The sequence below is a fragment of the Caretta caretta genome, chromosome 14, assembly GCF_965140235.1.
Source record: "Caretta caretta isolate rCarCar2 chromosome 14, rCarCar1.hap1, whole genome shotgun sequence".
NCBI classification, from domain to species: domain Eukaryota; kingdom Metazoa; phylum Chordata; order Testudines; family Cheloniidae; genus Caretta; species Caretta caretta.
In genome coordinates, this window is record NC_134219.1 from 48174783 (window position 1) to 48188400 (window position 13618).

Genomic DNA, 13618 nt, shown 5'->3' on the forward strand with positions numbered 1-13618 from the left:
GCAGCCAGGACTGGCCCCATTGCCCCAGGGCGGCGCTAGGGGCCTGTGTAGCCTATAGCTCCGTCCCGCCCCCCCCGTACTACGCGCTCTCTGTCTTCACCCCGTTTTCCCTTTGACCCCCATCATCTCCAGCTCTGCCTGCGCACCGGTCTCCGCCCTGACAATGGAAAGCCCTGGATGGTCCTGCAGCTCCCAGCTCACTGCCAGCTGCCCCTGGGATACCTGCCCTCCTCTGGCGGCCCCCGGGGCCAGCAGCTCCCTCTGGGGTCCACCGGGGGATCGTTCCAGGGCCGCGAGAGGGGGCTGCGACCCACAGAGCCGTGAGGACACCACCACCCCCTGCCCCCTCCCCTCTTTGCACAGGGGCAGATCATTCGTCGCTGGAGGGCCTGTGCCCCCTTCCCCCCATTTGCACTGGAAGATCAACTCCCTCCTCCCTCCTTTGCACTGGGGGGGCAGCCCCGGTTGCTGGCTCCGCTGTGCGCCATGGGGTCCGTTTTGCTCATCCCTCACCGGAATGTGAATTAGCACCAAGCGGGTCGGGTTAGTAAATTAACTAGTCCCCTAAAGAGTCATTATGAATATTTTAATTAGACCTTAATTCCTAGGTGTATTTCGACTACATAACGAGCTTAGGGTGAGATAAAATATTGTTAGTTAATGAAGTGAAATTTGGGTAACATCACATAGTTCTTAGCAGTTAATATTTTTAATTTTTTTTTTCTTAATTTTCTCCTTGAAATGGGTAAAAAAGACGCTACTGGACGGGGTTTGAGGGGAAACGGCACGCTGGGAAATATGCAAATTAGTTAAACGGCCGCAACGACAGAAGGCTGTGGGGACAGGCGCCTCGCGCTGCCAGGCAGCGGCCGTTAGGGGGCGTGGGAAGGGTAGTTGGGGGGCACGATACGTACGCATGCGCTGTGCTAACCCCTCGGTGGGCCACCGGGGTGCGCATGCGCCTGATTTCAGTTTCGGTTCCCTCCAGAGTCGGCGGCACGTGCGCCGACTCGTTTGGTTTCACTGCGTTCCAGTGCGCATGCGTCTACCCCTCCCTCTCACAGGGATTATTCCTGAGTGCGCATGCGTGAAACCAGCTTTGCCGCCCCTTGAGTGCACAAGATTCGCATGGGCAGTCGCCATTCCGGGGCCGCTCAATACGCATGCGCGCTGACCGCTCTTCCTTGCCCAGAGTAACGAGCCGGCGGGAAGCCGCCTCCGAGCCTCCTTCCCGATTGAGCATGCGCATCCAAATCCCGCGCGGCTTCCCGGCCCCCAATGCGCATGTCTGGAGCAGAACCCCGCGGCTGCGCACTGCTCTCCGAGCGGCGGCCGCCCTCTCGCGCCACTGCCGCGGCGGATCTAACGCGCGTGCGCTTCCAGCGCCCGGCGCCTTTTAATGGTCCCCAGGGACATAGCCCCGCCCCCCCAGGGACATAGCCCCGCCCCCACCCCTGAGACACTTAACCCCGCCCCCAGGGACCGAGCCCTAGCCAGCTCCCCCTCCGGGGCCAAGCCCCGCCCCCAGTGACTTAGCTCCGCCCCCAGGGACCCAGCCCCGCCCCCCAGGGACCCAGCCCCGCCCCCACCCCGAGACACTTAACCCCGCCCCCAGGGACCGAGCCCTAGCCACCTCCCCCTCCGGGGCCAAGCCCCGCCCCCAGGGACTTAGCTCCGCCCCCCGGGACCCAGCCCCGCCCCCCAGGGACCCAGCCCCGCCCCCACCCCGAGACACTTAACCCCACCCCCTAGGGCCTCCTGCCCCCCGGGATCCCAGCTCAGCTCCCCCCCATGGCCCCAGCTCCCCCCCCCCGGGCTGCCTGCCCCCCAGAGACACAGTCCTGCTCCAACCCTCCCCTGGGCCCCAGCCCCCCAGGGCCCCAATCCTGCACCCCCAAGAGCCAGACCTGCCCCTGCCCCCCCCAGGACGCTAGTGACCCCCCCCGTGAGGATCACCACTCAGGGCCCTTCATGCGCCGGGTAAAGGCTCTGCGGCGTCGGAGCCGGGGGGGGGGCGCGGGGTAAAGGCTCTGCGGCGTCGGAGCCGGGGGGGGGGCGCGGAGTAAAGGCTCTGCGGCGTCGGAGCCGGGGGGGGGGCGCGGGGTAAAGGCTCTGCGGCGTCGGAGCCGGGGGGGGGCGCGGAGTAAAGGCTCTGCGGCGTCGGAGCCGGGGGGGGGGCGCGGGGTAAAGGCTCTGCGGCGTCGGAGCCGGGGGGGGGGCGCGGGGTAAAGGCTCTGCGGCGTCGGAGCCGGGAGGGGGGGCGCGGGGTAAAGGCTCTGCGGCGTCGGAGCCGGGGGGGGGCGCGGAGTAAAGGCTCTGCGGCGTCGGAGCCGGGCAGGGGGCACGTGGGGTAAAGGCTTTACGGCGTCGGAGCCGGGAGGGGGGGCGTGGGGTAAAGGCTCTTCGGCGTCGGAGCCGGGCAGGGGGGACGCGGGGTAAAGTCTCTGCGGCGTCGGAGCCGGGCAGGGGGCACGTGGGGTAAAGGCTCTGCGGCGTCGGAGCCGGGAGGGGGGGTGCGGGGTAGACGCTCTGCGGCGTCGGAGCCGGGAGGGGGGGCGCGGGGTAAAGGCTCTGCGGCGTCGGAGCCGGGAGGGGGTGCGCGGGGTAAAGGCTCTGCGGCGTCGGAGCCGGGAGGGGGGGTGCGGGGTAGACGCTCTGCGGCGTCGGAGCCGGGCGGGGGGGCGCGGGGTAAACGCTCTGCGGCGTCGGAGCCGGGAGGGGGGGCGCGGGGTAAACGCTCTGCGGCGTCGGAGCCGGGGGGGGGCGCGGAGTAAAGGCTCTGCGGCGTCGGAGCCGGGCGGGGGGGCGCGGGGGTAAACGCTCTGCGGCGTCGGAGCCGGGGGGGGGCGCGGAGTAAAGGCTCTGCGGCGTCGGAGCCGGGAGGGGGGGCGCGGGGTAAAGGCTCTGCGGCGTCGGAGCCGGGAGGGGGGGCGCGGGGTAAAGGCTCTGCGGCGTCGGAGCCGGGGGGGGGCGCGGAGTAAAGGCTCTGCGGCGTCGGAGCCGGGCAGGGGGCACGTGGGGTAAAGGCTTTACGGCGTCGGAGCCGGGAGGGGGGGGCGTGGGGTAAAGGCTCTTCGGCGTCGGAGCCGGGAGGGGGGGTGCGGGGTAAACGCTCTGCGGCGTTGGAGCCGGGAAGGGGGCACGTGGGGTAAAGGCTCTGCGGCGTCGGAGCCGGGAGGGGGGGTGCGGGGTAAACGCTCTGCGGCGTTGGAGCCGGGAAGGGAACACTGGGGAACAGATTATCACATACAGAGATAAGCCCGACTGGTGCAAAGGGCTTTGGAATATTCTTGCTTGGAAATGAACCCCAATAAACGTTGCATTGTCTGCGCTTAGGACTTCTGGTCTTCTGCTTCCTGTCTGCATGACAAGAACCAGGGGAGGGGGTGAAGGGGAAAGCCCTCTGCAAAGCCACCCAAGACAGCGGGGACCATGGAGCAACTGCAGCCCTGAGCCCCGTCCTCTGCGTCCTCCTCTTCATCCCCACTTGGCCAGCAGGTATGTCGGCAAATCCTGGCTAGCTAGCCTGGGGGTCGGTCTGTCTACTCCCCCAGATCCATCTGTCCGTCCCTCCCCATCCCCACAGCCATATTGAGCCATCCCCATACATCCCCATCTATCTAAACTAATCCATCCACCGTCCCCTCGGTTATCTATCCATCCCTGTGCAGTATCCATCCACCCATCCTTCCCTCTATCTATCCATCCAGCCTTCCCTCGACAATATGTCCCTCCATCCTTCCCCCCACAGGATCTATCCCTCCCAGGGCCATCCTTAGGCATATGCAGCATATGCACCCAAAAATTTGGGGCACCCCTGGGTCTTAATGTCCTCCCTCCTGCCTCTTCCTATCCCTTTTTGACCCTTCCTGTAGGCTCCCACCACAGCTGGCTGCTGCTGCAGCCTGGTGAGTCTTCCTCCAGAGGGGATCCAATACTTAAAAGTGAAAAAGCCTCCAGCCTGCCAGACCTATTAGCACAACATTGAAACTGTTAAAGAGCCATTCATGGGGTAATGAAGCCATGTGACAGGCATTTGCCAATCCGCAGGTATATACGGTTAGTTTCTGAATTTACTGACCAAAACAGTTGTGCATTACTGTAATATTTACTCGGAACTTGTTAGTCTACAGGACCTTACTTTAAAATTTACTTTAAAAATATTTAATTAGTGTGTCGCTGAAGATTGTAAAATCACATCTCTAAAAAATCCTTGCATAGATTTATAGATGCACCATCTGAGTATTCATCTTTAGCCTTAAATGCTTGGATCTTCAGACATATAGTTTTTTAAATAAATCCTTCAAAAGACCACCCTTCTCTAAAATACACATTTTAATGACTATAGGACAAAAAACTTGCTTCCAAAGTCTTCCTGTCCTTTCTGTCCATCCCATTCTCCCTTCACCCCCCCTGGTGAAGAACGCCCTTAACACCCCTTTCCTTCCAGATAGCTGGACAAACGAGTTTCCCTTTCTTCTGACTATCTGATGAACTAGTTTTAAGAGAACGCTCCAGCAAAATCAGTACCTTAGTAAGATATAAAATCCTTTGTTATGCCTAAAATCTTTGGAAACATGTTTTTTAAAGTTGGTGAAATTTCATAAACACGTCTATTGTTATGGAGATCACACAAAGTAAATTAGTGTTCCCTTTTTCTAAAAGGAGTGAACGTTGTTATGAACACACGAAACCTCTGTGATCAATTAATTTAAAATAATGTCTTTGTGTCAGTGAGTTAAATATGTAGTAATCTGGAATGATTACTTTCTGAAGGCTTAAGAGTACATTTAGAATATAAATCAGGTTAGAAATACTGAATAAGAAAATGTAAAACAGAGAAGAGCTGCCTCATGTATCCCATAATATTTAACGCTGTGTTCAGCAGGGCAGCTGACTCACCCTTACTACAAAGCTTTTGCAAATAAATCTCTGACAAACTTCAGGATATATCAAAATCTCTGTGACTGACATTTTTTATTCCCAAATGTAGTGCTTTTAATTAGGTACCTTCTGCATGTCCAGTCTTCACCATCGGGCCTGCAGTGGGAAACATGCTCCATTTTCTTTAGAAAGAAATGGCGGAAGAGTGGTCTTTTCAAATGTCATTTGCTTCATTTGAGTTCAGGGATTTGGCTGGAAGGGGATGAGCAGGGAAGAGCGGAGGGAAACAGTGGGGAGAGGGCGGGGCCTGGGCAGAGTGGGGGCGGGGCCTGGGGCAGAGCAGGGGTGGAGTATGGGCAGGGCCACAGGTGGGCTGGGGAACAAGCCTCCCCAAGTGGCAGCTTCACCCCCACCCACGACAGCAGGTAAGAGTGGGTCGGCTCCCGCACACCCAGTATGCGCTGCAGTGTCTTAGGCAGGGGCCGTATTCACAGAGCCGAATGAACCGGCACCGCGCATTCTGCATGAGGCAGAGGGTCCGGGGGTCTCTGCGGGGAACCGTGACGCTCCGCCGCCGTGAGGCAGGCCAGGCGCCTCGGTGTCCTTTGCTGCCTCATCCCTCCCCCCGCAGGGCTGCTGTCAGGCCTAGGGGCACTAGTTTAATAATACTGCGTAGGGCCCCATAAATCCTAAGGACGGCCCTGGGTAGCACCATGCTGAGCTAGTGACCCTTCCTGGGGGTGTAGGAGGAGAGGGAGGCGGGTTAGGGGCAGCAGGGAGACCCTGTAGCCTGGGAGCGTTAAGGAGACAGACTCATTAATTTCAGCAACTGCATGTATCCTGACAGGGTGAATCGGGGCAAAAAGTTGGGGCCAGATCCCAGCTGGTGTCAAGCAGCCACACCTGCACTGACCTCAGTGGGGCCAGGTACTAAGTCTCTGTAAATCAGTTCCATTGAAGTCAGAAAAGCTAAAGACGATTGACACCAACTGGGGGTCTGGCCCCTTGGACTCCGATGGAGCTACAGCTGATTGACACAAACTGGGGCTCTGGTCCCATTGCTTCCAGTGGAGCACGGGCCAGCTGACCCCAGCTGGGATCTGGCCCCATTGACTTAGATGGAGCTAGAACCGATTGACCCCGCTTGCTGACTGTTTCTCCTGCGCTCTCTCTCTGCCTCCCTCCGCTGCTGTGTTCTCCTTGGGTTTCTGCATCTTCTCCCTCTGCTGCTGGACAGGACAGGACAGTGTCCTGCAGCTCCATCAGCTCTCCATTCGGCTGTCGGACAGCTCAGGGAAGCTTCTCTCTGCTTTTCTCTCCTTCTCCTCACCGTCCACTCGCTCTCCACCTACCCCTTGGCTGTCTGCTGACACACTGACTTTTATACGGCCCTGTCAGGACTGTCTTGCGCATGACAACTGCCCACATTCCAAACGGTCCGTTCTGTTTTTACCCTGCAGACGTTGTGTACCTCAGAGTTATGATCTGCTGACCTTTCCCCTACTTCGGTTTTCCTGCCAATTCTATTTTTAGAGCTCTGTGACCTGCAGCTTCAAATTGAGGAGAGATTCTTGCTTACTTAAAATGGACGCTAGGGGAAGTGTATTTGTTTCATGTCCCGCAGGATTTAAAGGAGGGCGGGTGAAACTGGGGTTAACGCTTCAAAGAGAGGGGAAGACAGTGGAAGTGGATCTCAGTGAGGGCAGAAAGAAACCGGAAGTGGCATCGACCCCTCTAACATAAACAAACAACTTGCCCATAGTTCTTTATGGGGTCCGGGTGGGAAACAGGAGCTGCGTTGGAAGGTTCCGGGATGTATTTGGGGGGTATCAGAAAGGGAGTGAGTCCCCTTCCCCAGGTCAGGGACAATGGGGAGGTGGGGGGGCAGGGGAGAAAAGTGCGGGAGGGACAAAAATCCCACAAAAATGGCAAATACCGAAAGGGGAAAAAAATCAGAGACCAATTTCCCCCCTGGTGTTTCAATTACTTCTCGACATTGCTGGTTGATTTTCCCCAGTGATTTATATTCAGTTCCTTCTTTTTCTCTCTTTTTTCCTTCTCCCCCCACTCATCATTTTAAAAAACAACATTTGCAGGGGGGGCAAAATTCCAATTTACAGGGGAGAAAAGATTTTCATGAAAAAAAATATTGTTTTGTGGGGGAGGGGGGAGGGAAGTGTCCCCATTTTCAGGAATAAAATGAAACATTTTCACGGGGGGGGGGAGGACAGGGAAATAACACACAGGGACGTGATATAGTTATAGCTCAGGAGGCCCCAGAGAAGGCATTTCCTGAGGGTCAGACCATGCCCTAGTCGATTATTCCCTGCCGTAGAGAGGGCTAGTGGGGTTTTGTTGGGGTTCACAGGGACCTTCACACCCATAATTTTCTTCTGCTCTCCCTCAAACCCTGTGAGGGTCTCCTCCTGTGGGGAATTCCCTGCTGGCGGCGTGGCTGTGAGTGTGAGGGACTCAGGTGGTGCTGGGTGCGGAGGGACTCAGCGCCGCTGGGCGTGGTTGGAGGTGTGTTCCCTGCGTCCTGGAGTCTGGAATTTAATCTCTGCGTACTGCACGCTCTCGCTCTCCTCGGCCCCCCGGCTGCCGTGGCCCTGTGTTGGACAGACACACTGTGAGGACGCCGTCACCCCAGATCTGGTCTCTTAATTCAGGCCAATTTAGGCAGCTCCCAGGGAGCAAATCCCACAGTGTTACCCCAGATTGGAGGGGTTGGGAGTCAGAACTCCTGGGTTCTATCCCCAGCTCTGGGAGGGGACTGGAGACTATGGGGTTAGAGCAGGGGGGATGGGAGCCAGGACTCCTGGGTTCTCTCCCCTCACTGTATTGTACCAGTCCTTATTGGCACCCGGAGACCAGACCCAAGCACTGTATGGAACAGGGCCCAGCCTGCATTGTCTCACCTTCGGCTGCCGTTGGCGGGGCTGCGAGGGGGGCAGCGCTGCGGAAGAAGGGAGAAGAAAGGAACGTTAAAACGGAGGAGTGTGAGAGAGAGTCTGGGGTGAAGAGGGAAGCTGCAGAGATCTAGGGACGAGAGGAGAAGGAAGGACATGGGGGGTTCGTTATATGGACAGACAACCCAGCATGGACCACAACGGACAGACGGCCACTAGGATCTGTTCATTAGCAGAGGCCCTGGCCCATGGGGACAGGAGGTTAGCGGGGGGAAGGCTCCGGTTTGGTACCTCGGCGTCTCTTCAGGAGGAGGGTGGCTACCAGGCCGAGGATGAGAAGGAGCCCCAGGGCGATGGCGACCTGATACAGGAGCTCCCAGGCACAGCACCCTACTGGGGCAGGTTTATTACCTGGGCGATGGAAAGAAGCGTTAGGGGATTCTCAGCCCCTTGAGCCAGCCAGTCCCCTGCCCTGGGGCCACAGAGGGCGAAGGCTCCATGCCCCCATTCCCCACCTCACCTGTGTCACTCTGGTTTCTCCCCATCACCTGCAGCTCGGTGCCCGCTCCTGTCCCGCTCTCTCCCTGGTGGATGCTGATGTGACACTGATAGAGACCAGAGTCCCGCTTCTCCAACTCCGACAGGGTCAGCGTGACCTCCCCTTTCCGGAGCAGATCCAGGTCGGACATATTGAGCCGTCCGCTGTAGAAGGGATGGTGAGATTCCAGTATGACTCCGGGTACTCTAGTCCACGTCGCTTTGGCCACGGTACCCTGTCTGTACTTGAAGGAGCAGCTGAGGTTAACGGTCTCGCCGGGGGAAGCTCGTAGGACAGCGGGGCTCTGAAGCACTGTGAGACCTTCGTGAACTAGGACAATAAACATTATAGCATCAAAGGAAAATGACAACGAGTGGTATCAAGACACTCCCCAGCTGCCTAAAACCTTAGCAGCACGGAGAGAAGAAGCTAAGGGGAAAGAAATGTGCGTTCCTGTCCACCTTGCCATTGCTCACAACACTCTCGATAACACACTGCGCAGGGCTTTCCCTTCCACCCCAACAGAGACCCACCATGAACACTGCTCTGTGCAAGGCAGATGCTCACAGAGACGTTAGATGTCAAATCACTCAGGACAGCTAAGTCCAAAGCAGACTGCGAGGAATTACAAAGGGATCTCACTAAACTCGGGGACTGGGCAACAAAATGGCCGATGAAACTCAAGGGTGGTAAATGTAAAGTCATGCACATTGGAAAACAGAATCCCAACTATACATACAATCAGATGGGGTCTCAATTAGCTGTTACCACTCAAGAGAGATCTTGGAGTCCTTGTGGATAGTTCTCTGCAAACATCCACTCACTGTGTAGCGGCAGTGAAAAATGTCACCAGACTGTGAGTATCCATTCAGAAGGGGAGAGATAAAAAGACAGAAAATATCCTATTGCCTCTATATAAATCCATGGTACACCCGCACCTTGGACCCTGCATGCAGTTTTGGTCACCTCAAATCAAGTAAAGATACATTAGAATTGCAAAAGGTACAGAGAAGGGCAACCAAAACAATGAGGGGTATGGAACGGTTTCCCCCTCACAAGGACCAGGAAACCCCCTTACAAATTAAATTGGCAGCTTGTCATTTTAACCCTTTTAAATACACCACAAACACATGCCTCCACTTTATACAATTTGTGCTTCAAACTAGAGGGGTCAGAATTCGTCCTGACAGAACGTTTTCCTCTTGGGAAATGCCGTCTCGTTGACAGGGTGACAATTGTTTTGAAACTGGGGGAGAGAAAGAGTTTTTGATAGGGTCAAAAGGGAATGATTTGATTTTGCATTTCCAGACTGGTTTGACTTGATATTATTAAGAGGAGTCAATACTGAAATGAAAAATTTATTTTATGGAAACAGAATACTTCTCATTGACCTGATGGGACATATCCTTATCTATCAATGCATCCATCCATGCACTCATCCTCCACTCCTAGATCTATGTTGATAGATAGATAGATAGATTAGATATTCTTTTTGGGGTGGGATGGATGGATACATAGATAAACAGATAGATGAGATGTAGGGGTAGGGCTGAATGAGTAGACAGAGATGGATCTAGGGGTGGGGTAGGTCGATGGATGGACACACAGAGATGGATCTAAGGGTGGGGTGGGTGGATGGATGGACACACAGGGATGGATCTAGGGGTGGGGTAGGTGGATGGATGGACAGAGACGGATCTAGGGATAGGGTATATGGACAGATAGGGCTGAATATAGTGGAGTGGGGAAGAAGGACAGATGGACAGACAGAGATGGATCTAGGGGTGGGGCAGATGGACAGACGGACAGACAGAGATGGATCTAGGGGTGGGGTAGGTGGATGGATGGACAGACAGAGATGGATCTAGGGGTGGGGTAGGTGGATGGATGGACACACAGAGATGGGTCTAGGGGTAGGGTAGGTGGACATCCCCCTGGAAGCCCTAGACAATAGAAATGAGGGGTTAGGAGATTCCTGGACTAAAGCCCCATAGAGGGGACAGCCCCGTAACCCATTCCCACCTCCTGAGCCAGCCAGTCCCCCACCCTGGGGCCGGATCGGTGCTGACACCCCATACAGGGCGAAGGCCCCGTGCCCCCATTCCGCACCTCACCTGTGTCACTCTGGTTTCTCTTCATCACCTGCAGCTTGGTGCCCGCTCCTGTCCCTCTGACTCTCTGGCCGATGCTGACATGACACCGATAGAGACCAGAGTCCCGCTTCTCCAATTCAGACAGGGTCAGTGTGGCCTCCCCTTTCCGAAGCAGATCCAGGTCGGACATACTGAGCCGTCCGCTGTAGAAGGGATGGTAAGATTCCAGCACAACCCTGGGTGCTATGGTCCAGATCACTTTGTCCACGCTGCCCCATCTGTACTCGAAGGAGCAGCTGAGGTTCATGGTCTCGCCGGGGGACGCTCGGAGGACAACGGGGCTCTGAAGCACTGTGAGACCTTCGTGAACCAGGGCAATAAACATTATAGCAGCAAAGGAAAACGACGAGGAGTGGTATCAAGACACTCGCCAGCCGCCCAAAACCTTAGCCGCACAGCGAGAAGAAGCTAAGGGGAAAGAATTGTGCATTCCTGTCCACCTTGCTATTGCTCACAACACTCTCGATAACACACTGCACAGGGCTTTCCTTCCACCCCAACAGAGACCCGACATCAACACTGCTCTGGGCACGGCAGATGCTCACAGAGACGTTAGACGTCAAATCACTCAGGACAGCTAAGTCCAAAGCAGACTGCGAGGAATTACAAAGGGATCTCACTAAACTCGGTGACTGGGCAACAAAATGGCCGATGAAACTCAATGATGGTAAATGCAAAGTCATGCACATTGGAAAACAGAATCCCGACTATACATAGAAACTGATGGGGTCTCAATTAGCTGTTACCACTCAAGAGAGATCTTGGAGTCCTTGTGGATAGTTCTCTGCAAACATCCACTCACTGGGCAGCGTCAGTGAAAAAAGTCACTAGACTGTGAGTATCCATTAGGAAGGGGAGAGATAAAAAGACAGAAAATATCCTATTGCCTCTATATAAATCCATGTTTCGCCCGCACCTTGGACCCTGCGTGCAGTTTTGGTCGCCTCAAATCAAGTAAAGATACATTAGAATTGCAAAAGGTACAGAGAAGGGCAACCAAAACAATGAGAGGTATGGAACGGTTTCCCCCTTACAAGGACCAGGAAACCCCCTTACAAATTAAATTGGCAGCTTGTCATTTTAACCCTTTTAAATACACCACAAACACATGCCTCCACTTCATACAATTTGTGCTTGAAACCAGAGGGGGTCAGAATTTGTCCTGACGGAACATTTTCCTCTTGGGAAATGCCATCTCATCGAAAGGGTGACAATTGGTTTAAAAATGTAGGGGAGAAAGCGTTTTTGATAGGGTCAAAAGGGAATGATTTGATTTTGCATTTCCAGACTGATTTGATTTGCTATTATTAAGAAGAGTCAATACTGAAATGTAATATTTGTTTTATGGAAACAGAATACTTCTCATTGACGTGATGTGACATATCCATATCTATCTATGCATCCATGCACGCATCCTCCACCCCTAGATCTAGATAGATATAGATATTCTTTTTGGGGTGGGATGGATGAGTACATAGATAAAAAGATAGATGAGATGGATGTCGGGGTAGGGCTGAATGGGTAAACAGAGATGGATCTAGGGATAAGGTAGGTGGATGGATGGACACACACAGATAGATCTAGGGATGGAGTAGGTGGATGGATGGACAGACAGAGATGGATCTAGGGATAGGGTAAATGGACAGATAGGGCTGAATATAGTGGAGTGGGGTAGAAGGACAGATGGACAGACAGATGGATCTAGGGATTGGGTAGGTCGATGGATGGACACACAGAGATGGATCTAGGGTTGGGGTAAGTGGATGGATGGACACATAAAATTAGTACCTGCTCCCCAGGTGGGGATGAGGAGGACGGCGCAGAGGACGGTGCTCAGGGCTGGCAGCTGCTCCATGGTCCCTGCTCTCTGGGGAGCTCCGCGGCCCAGCTCAGCTCAGCCTCAGCATCCTCCGGAAATGTCACCTGGGGGGGGGGGTGGAAAGTTTTGTGGCCTGAGCTTCTGAGATGGCTGCAGCAAGAGGCTGGGGACGAGGGCTGGACGGGGGCGGGGGGGGTGCATTCCTCTGGCCCGTGCTGGGAGGGGAGTGGGGTCTAGTGGTTAGAGCAAGGGGAGATGGGGGGCTGAGAGCCAGGACTCCTGGGTTCAGTCCTCAGTTCATTCTCTCATCTTGGGTCATGCTCCTTACCCTCTTTGGGATATTTTTTCATGAGGAATAACATTATTTTACAGAAAGGAATTTTTGCTTAATATCTTTTATTTTCACACCCTAAGGTATATTTATATATATAAATATTACGTATCTCTTGCCATCAGCGTATTCCTTCTAAAAAACCAAACGTGCTCCGGACAGTCTTTATCTGCGTTATACAGAAATGTTTTGTACAGAAATGTTTTCCGACGAAGTGAGCTGTAGCTCACGAAAGCTTATGCTCAAATAAATTGGTTAGTCTCTCAGGTGCCACAAGTCCTCCTGTTCTTTTTGTATGAGAAGGGAAACAGGAACACGACCATATTGCTTTCATGGCTAAATGCCAAGATTCCTGTACTATAAATAACAGTAATATCTACATTAAGTTGATGTTAATTGGGTTCCAAACGTTTGCCGGAGCTTGTATGGATAAAGTAGCTCTTTTCTTTAGCTCTTGGGAAGATCACATGAGACATACGGGAATCCTGCTGCAACAGCAGATCCAATCCACTATTCTTCTCACCAAGTTTTACCTTGAGTTTATAAAGAGATTCAATCATGTTATTGAACGTGATTTGGATAAACCATTTCTGTTCTACACTGGTACGGCTTCTAACCCAATACTTGCTGTAGTAAATCAGAACTAAGGGTGGGGAGCTCTTGGGATGCACTCAGCGATGTTTTGTCATCCCTTCCTGCATCCATTTTGCGTTGGGGGTGTGAAGTTATGACTGTAATATATCTCATTGAAAGGTGACAGGGCCAGAAAGAGTCAATGAACTCCCAGACTGACCTGATCCATGGCCGAACTTTAGAGGCTGCTTAGACAGATCTGTAAATGAATAGAGCTTTGAAATGCAACGAGACCGGGCAGTTTAAGGGAACTGCGTTCTTTGGGCTTCTGAGTAACCAGGGAGGTTGTACAGAGGCTGTTTGGGGCTGGCTGGGTAAATCTCAGTATTGGAATATCCACCAGCTGTTGGG

At 54.2% G+C, this 13618-nt stretch overlaps 1 long non-coding RNA gene across 1 annotated transcript; it reads left to right on the forward strand.

Moving 5' to 3' along the window:
- Positions 1-1801: 1801 nt before the first annotated feature.
- LOC142069162 (uncharacterized) lies at positions 1802-12373 on the forward strand. The gene is made up of 4 exons (XR_012665004.1): positions 1802-1980; positions 3337-3498; positions 8348-9187; positions 10480-12373. It is a non-coding gene; the product is annotated as an uncharacterized LOC142069162 (long non-coding RNA).
- Positions 12374-13618: the final 1245 nt, after the last annotated feature.